The sequence below is a fragment of the Triticum dicoccoides genome, chromosome 1A, assembly GCF_002162155.2.
Source record: "Triticum dicoccoides isolate Atlit2015 ecotype Zavitan chromosome 1A, WEW_v2.0, whole genome shotgun sequence".
NCBI classification, from domain to species: Eukaryota; Viridiplantae; Streptophyta; class Magnoliopsida; order Poales; family Poaceae; genus Triticum; species Triticum dicoccoides.
The window spans coordinates 476,006,548-476,014,323 of NC_041380.1; the positions used below are offsets into that span (position 1 = coordinate 476,006,548).

The window sequence follows — 7,776 nt, forward strand, 5'->3', positions numbered from 1 at the left end:
CCCAGTTACATTGTGACGTTTGGTAGCACACAAAGTGTTCCTCTGGCAAACGGGAGTTGCATAATCTCATAGTCATAGGAACATGTATAAGTCATGAAGAAAGCAATAGCAACATACTAAACGATCGGGTGCTAAGCTAATGGAATGGGTCATGTCAATCAGATCATTCAACTAATGATGTGATCCCATTAATCAAATGACAACTCTTTGTCCATGGTTAGGAAACATAACCATCTTTTATTAACGAGCTAGTCAAGTAGAGGCATACTAGTGACACTCTGTTTGTCTATGTATTCACACATGTATTATGTTTCCGGTTAATACAATTCTAGCATGAATAATAAACTTTTATCACGATATAAGGAAATAAATAATAACTTTATTATTGCCTCTAGGGCATATTTCCTTCATTAGCTTCCAAGTTCTCTGACATTTTGGAAACAAGAATCTCATCTGATAGAGCCCACACGCAGCGGGACATCGTGCACGACACTAGTGCATGTCTTCATGAGTCAACATAGCCGCACAGAGGACATGTAGACTGTACCGCCATCTTACGCCTATGTAAAGTGTCCGTCGTTGGTAGCGAGTGATGAGCAAGCCTCCAAAGAAATATCCCGACCTTCGACGACACTTTTAGCCTTCATAAGAACACCATGGTTTTTCCTCCTGTTCAACATTAGAGGATCCACTCCTTCCTTCGAGCCACTCTTCCCTCTGTAGCTTAGTTTTTTGGAGGAATTTATAAGCCGAACTAACAGTGAAGTTTCCTTTCTTCTCTGGATACCATGCCCAGAAGTCTGGTATGTTGTGAGTGCAAACAGAGATTTTTAATATAGCATTGGCATCAATAGGAAGTAAAACATTACGGATCAGGGCCTCATTCCATGATGCTGTCGCCGGGATTAGGAGCTCTGACATGTACCTTGGAGGGTTTGCCACTAGCGACGTGATCGGCCGTGGTGTCATCTCCTTCGGTATCCAATTGTCAGCCCAAATATCTGTCGTTTGCCCATTGCCAATCCGCCGTATAATGCCTTGCTGTAGTAAATCTCTCCCTTCCAAGATAGCACGCCAAATCTGGGAGGGTCTAGCGCCCAACTCCACATTAAGAATTAGACTTATCCGGATAGTAAACAACTTTTAGAATTCTTGCACTCAAACTTGTTGGTTCCTCCAGGAGCCTCCATGCTTGTCTAGCAAGCAAAGCCAAATTAAAAATCTCGAGATCCCTAAAGCCAAGGCCTCCCAAATGTTTTGGCCGAGTCATCACGTCCCAAGATACCCAAGCCGGCTTTTCGCTCGCCTTGCTTGCACCCCCCACCAGAATTTCGTGATAATAGACTTGATGTGATCACACAATCCCCTAGGGACCTTAAAGCATGACATAGAGTAAACCGGGATGGCTTGGGCTACTGACTTAATGAGAACATCTTTGCCGCCAGCTGAAAGGCACTTGCTCATCCAACCCTTAACCTTGTCCCAAACCCTGTCGCTCAAATATTTGAACGTCCCCTTCTTCGAGTGACCAACATCAGTTGGCATACCCAAATATCTGTCGCTCAAAGATTCGTTATGAACCTGCAGAAATCCCTTGACAGCATCTCGTACTATCTCAGGACAGCCCTTGCTGAAAAATATTGATGATTTCTCTTTATTTATTCGCTGTCCCGATGCCATGCAATAAATATTCAATAGGTTTGAAACTTCCTCTGCTCCATTAACACTTGCCCTGAAAAACAACAGGCTATCATCCGCGAATAAAAGATGATTCACCGCCGGTGTAGACGGTGCCACCTTAATGCCGCTGAGCTGGGATGATTCATTCAGAGAATTCAACAGGCACGAAAGGCCCTCCGCTGCTATCAAGAAAAGGTAAGGAGAGATTGGATCTCCCTGTCGAATACCCCTTGTGGGTTTAAACTCTTCTGACTTCACACCATTAAACATGACAGAAAACGATACTGAGCTCACCATATCCATCACTACATTCACCCAAGGTGCAGCAAAGCCCAGTTTCTCCATGATTGACTTCAAGTAAGACCACTCCACGCGGTCATATGCCTTCATCATGTCAAGTTTAAGTGCCGCAAAAACATTGTTCTTTGATCTCTTTCGCTTCATAAAATGCAAACACTCATACGCCGAGATTATGTTGTCGGTAATCAGCCTACCAGGAACGAATGCCGACTGCTCATCTGATATTATCTCTGGGAGGATCAACTTTAGTCGGTTTGCCAGCACCTTCGAGGCTATCTTATAAAACACATTACATAAGCTTATAGGACGAAATTGAGTTAATAACGTTGGATTTGATACCTTCGGAATTAGTACCAACAATGTATCATTTACGGAGGCAGGGCTTTCCTCCCCCTTCACAATAGCTAGCACTGCCTTTGTTACCGCATCTCCGCAGACATCCCAATGTTTCTGAAAGAAGTGAGCAGGGAAACCGTCAGGACCTGGAGCATTTGTTGGGAACATTTGGAACAACACAGTCTTGACCTCCTTAGCTTCGTAAGGGCCCAGCAGAATTTCGTTCATTGTCGGAGTAACTCTCACCGGCACATGCTGGAGAACCTCGTCTACCCCTTGGACTCCTTCTGAGGTGTAGAGCTGTTTATAAAACTCAAGTGCCATTTGCTGCATTTCTGTTGGGTCATTAGTTACTTGCCCACTTGGACGTTCCAGCGCCTTGATCAGATTCTTCCTCCGGCGCATCGAAGCTCTCATATGGAAAAAGAGTGAGTTTCGGTCTCCAGCCGATAGCCACTCCACTCGAGATCGTTGTCTCCACGTCAACTCTTCCCTCAGGGAAAGCAGAAGGACAACGATCATTAATCTTCACTTCCGCATGCGACGGGCCCTCCCGCATCCTATCATTGCGCAGGCGATCCAGTTCTGTTTTCAGGCAGCGAATCTCACCCTTTACACTTCCAAAAGTGGATCGAGACCATGCACCCAAGTTACATGGCAGCGCCTCGAGGTTCGCACGCACTTCACTCACCCGCGGATTATGGCCGTTCAAATCCCACCCTGCCTGAACTGCAGCTTTGAGGTCGGGATGGGTATCCCACATTACCTCATAGCGAAATTATTTTGCTTTCTTTCCTCCCCCGCTTGGTTGTGCTAAGTGTAGCAGAACGCCTGAATGGTCAGACGTAGCAGCTGTGATATGTTCAACAGCGGCAGACGAAAACATCCTGCACAACTCAACCGAGCCCAGTGCTCTATCTAACCTGACGCGGGTATAAGAGCCGCCAGTTACTCTCTTCTCATATGTCCATCTTGTTCCTTTGAAGCCCAGATCGACCAAACCACATACATCAACAGCATCTCTGAAGCCCTGGATTTGTGCCTGACTCCTCGAGCCAATGCCATCATGCTCGTCATGCTTCAGGACCTCATTAAAATCCCCTATGCACATCCAAGGCAACTCTTGGAGGGTGGATAAGTTCTTCATTGTATCCCAAATGTGACGACGTATGTGGGTTTGTGCTTCCCCGTAGAAACATGAAAGTCTCCACGGCTGGTCCCCCAGGCCGGTAACTCTACCATCGATATGATACCTCGAGTAGCCCAAAACCTCGATGTTTATTTCATTATTCCAGAACATAGCTAAACCTCCACTTCTACCGGAGGCATCCACAGCAAAAGAACTATCAAAACCTAAAGTACTTTTTAGATTTTCAACTCTCTCCCCAATCAGCTGGGTTTCTACTATACAAAGTACTCTAGGGGCAAACTTATTTGCAAATTCACGCAGTTCTTGAATTGTCGGGTCGCTGTCAATCCCCCGACAATTCCAGCAAAACACACTCATTGCGTCTGGCGGTCCTCCACCGGGGAGGCCGCCATTCTCGCGTCCGAGTTCTTCCCTACATGAGGGTTCTTCATCACACCACCGCTGCCTGTCTTCTCACTCTAGGTTGTCAGCCTAGACCTTTTTGGATCCTGTTTCGGCGGGGGGCTGAGAGGCACCGCCGCCCCGTTGGGTTTAGTAGCCAGGGAAAGCTCCATACCCGTAGTGGCCTTGGCTTGCGGTGAGCCCGTGACTTGATCAGAAGTTCTTTTGCGGTTGGCGTCATTCACGTCCATATCCACCTCCTCATGTTCCTGCATGATATCCTCGCCGTGTTCAACATCAGAAGCAGAAGGCTGATCATAGTTTCTTGCTCTCTGATTCCTGCTCCTGCGCCGAGTCCCCCAAGCTGTTGTCGCTGGCGCACGAAGGTTTTTGAAAACCAGGGCAGAGGGAGGATGAACCCCGTCCCCATGCTCCTTAAATTTATGTCCCATCATACCACAAACCTGGCACCAATCTGGTAAGCGTTCGTACTTGACAGCAAAGATCTATCGTTCACCTCCCCGGATCAGAGATATAGCTTTTTTCAGAGGGTTACGTACATCAAGTCGGACCCTGACTCGGTAGAAATTCCATTCGAAATCAAAAGAAGACGGCTCTGAATCCACGAACTCGCCGATCTTCGAGGCCAGCGCCTTAACCTTGCCATGGAACGCTATTGGGAGCTCAATAATCCGGGCCCAAATTTCAATCGTGAAAAGCGGCTTGGAGTATCCATCGTACGGGGCGATGACCACGGGATTGCCCCTAAAGTGCCATGGCCCTCCTTGTGTGACCCGCTCCCAGTCACCTAAGCAGTCAAATTGCATCTGGAAGAGATTCTCCTCGAGGGTTTTGATCTTAACTGGCCGAGCTAGATCCCATGCAGTTTTGATGTTCCGAAAAAACCAGTACGAGCTGAAACCCTTATCCATGTGGACTCGGGCCAAAATCATCCAGCGCAGTGCCTCCTCCGCCGGCTCGTCCTCATCCTCAAAGATCACGTCGTCGAGGTCGTCCTCCTTCAGAGCCAATTCCTTCATCAATTCTTCCAAGTTGCCCTTCCCCTTGTGGCCTGATCCCGACGAACTTCCGCCGCTCGCCATGCCAGCCTCAAGGGCAGATCGATCTCCGGTGTCTATGGCGACCCGTAGACTCTAAACCCCTCCAAGAGCTGATCCCGAAACCAGGTTGGGAGCCCTGGCTCCGATCTCAGTTCAGATCGAGGGGAAAGACGGTAGATTCTCAACGTCGCCAAAGGCGGCATGAGGAGGATAAACCCTAGCTGTAGGGAAAAGATGAACTCTCCCTAGGCCTGCTATACCTAATACGCCGCCCCGGCCCCGCCCCCTCAGATTTCGGCCAAGCGAGCGGGCATTTACTTCCAGTAGTCCAATGGAATTCGGGCAGAAAGGAAGTGTAAGCGAGAAAACAAAAACAAAAACAAAAATCGTCGACAGCAGGATTCGAACCTGCGCAGGCAAAGCCCAACAGATTTCGAGTCTGTCTCCTTAACCACTCGGACATATCGACTTACTTGTTGGAGTCCGCAAGAACAGATAACATGTTCTGTTGAGCTATCATTCGCGCCAAGACCAGACCACCGCCTCCAAGAGCAACGGTGCCCGAATCCATCCAGGCCGGACTCTCTCGCCCAAACTATTCCATGCATGCATGTGCGTTCCCGCAATTTCGCTTTCACATTCCTTTCGTTTTCGTCTCCTTTCTCCACAGTCCTGCACCGAAGGGAACACGGCCAGCCCCGCCACATGGTCCTCGGCGGCTCCATCTCCGGCTCCCCGTAAAAGGCAAGAACAGCGCGCGACAGGCACGGGACCCCCGCTCTTTCCCCGTTGCCATATTCTGGCACCTCACGTCCTAGCTAGCCGCTAAACTATCAGCCACACTACGCTAGCAGCTAGCATTACCAGCAGATAGATGTAATCATCGTCGGTTTGACGCTGGAGACATGATCGGGTCCGCGGAATTCAGAACCGATCCAATGGCCAACCGACCCAGTCTAATCCCGCTGTCTGCTGCTAACTCCCTCCGCCGCTGCCCCTCCGTGTGACATTTCTCGTTGTTTAATCTCCCCTGGCTCCATCCGGTCTAGGCTTTTCCCTGGCACGTCCCGTCTGTCATGCCCTCGCTTGATCGATCGTCTTTGGGCCATCATTGTTAATCCCGTCTTATCTGTCGAGAACCTTCCCCCTTTTCCCCGTTCTTCCATCAAAACTAGTAGTAGCTCATTTTGCTTGTGTTTTTTGTTTTCATTTTTCTTTTCCGCGGAGGGAGGAGTGATTAGGATTGCTTGCGTTGAGCAGCGGTGCAGCATATATAAAGCCGGAGCAAGATGTCCAGATTAAGTTTTGCTTTTATACAATTGGGCTCCGTTCCTCCACGCCGTTGCCTCCCAGTCTCTGGTAGTCGCATGCACTGCGTGGGATCGACAGTTCCAAGAAGCTAGCGAAGCTGGTCAGGGGATTGCAGACGCACGGACGCGTATGTTATCGAGAGCTAGTGGCACTAAACAAATCGCCGTCGTCGATGCCCTTGTCCTCCTCCTGGCCTCGATCGCCGGCCAAAGCATGGAGTGCAAAGGTTTTTAGCACGCAGTGGACAATGCACTTTGATTGTCCCTGCAATTACTCGCTCGCTCTAGAGGCAAGATTATGAGATTACACAATGGCCTCCCCTTATTCTATCCGGGATAGGCTTGATGCTGCTCAGGGAGAGGGGGCAGGGGAAAGCAAGTCTGCACGGGAAAAAATGATGCTGTCAGAAGGTAATTTCGCCGCATGGGCGCTAATCATCAGTCACCAGCTGAACATCACCCAAGTCGCCGTGCCAATCATAGTTGCACTCGCTTTTACCGGTAGACACCGCGCATCCGTCGTACAGATACACTGATGATCACCGCGATACGATCGTCGCAGTGCAGACTACCACGCGGAAAAGCAGGGGGAGATAGGTAGATTCAGCCGCTCCGCCGGTGATTGACGCAGCTTTTTGGCCGATCCGCTGCCTGCCGGGAGGATCCTATGCTCCATTTGGCGCACCTGAACGCATGGCCTGAGTATACAATACTATCTTACTGCACAGTTCTTCCTCGGAACTGAAGAATTTGGAGTCGAAGACCAAGGCTTGACGGCACGTACGGTACCCAGAAGAAAAACATACTCCATCTAGCTTGCTAGAGCTAGATTTGGTTTTTTATATACTGGATGGATTCCCTACAAGTTATCCAAAATTTAGTTGAATGTTGGTTAGGAGTTGGCGGCCTCTGGTAGGGGTACCGGACAATTACTTCCTCAGACATAGTTAAAATGGCATGTTGGGGAAGGGTACTCCGTCTCATGTGGCAGCCCAGGTGGCCGGGCTCGTGCCATGTCCCTTTGCGCGCAGCAGACAGCCTATCTTGCGTTGTACCCATGCATGCACGCTGATGCATCATGCTAGGAAATAGGCCAGTGGCATTGCGCCGTGGAGCTGCTTAAAACGCTCAATTAGTAATTAGATTATGTATATGTTATCATGGACACACTGATGACGATAATTAGACCATGCAGTGCGCTTATCCTGGAAATCAGTACACCATCTGATGTTGGAGTGGATTCAGATGGAGAGCAGCCTGTACAATTGAGTGTACAATGGTTCAATGCGGAGAGAGAGAGTGTGTGTGTGTGCACGATGGTCATGTGGTTGCAGTAGAGCAGTAGGACCCCTGCTGCCTTGGAGCCTCAAAAGGCCACGCCTCCCTGTCGTCCGCACACCACACATACATTCACTTGCAAAATAATATTCTTGCTTCCCCGTAGCAGCAAACAAATTCTCCCTTGGGGCATTCTTTTTCCCATTGCAAGCAAAGGGATGTGCTTTGCTTCCCCCATTCTCCTCATCCCATCTCATCTCCTTGGTTCTCCCCCGTTCCA

The 7,776-nt window shown here is 49.2% G+C and overlaps 1 non-coding gene across 1 annotated transcript; it reads right to left on the reverse strand.

The window, feature by feature from the left end:
• Positions 1 to 5,295: 5,295 nt before the first annotated feature.
• TRNAS-CGA lies at positions 5,296 to 5,377 on the reverse strand. Its single transcript has one exon. It is a non-coding gene; the product is annotated as a tRNA-Ser (tRNA).
• Between the last annotated feature and the right edge of the window lie 2,399 nt (positions 5,378 to 7,776).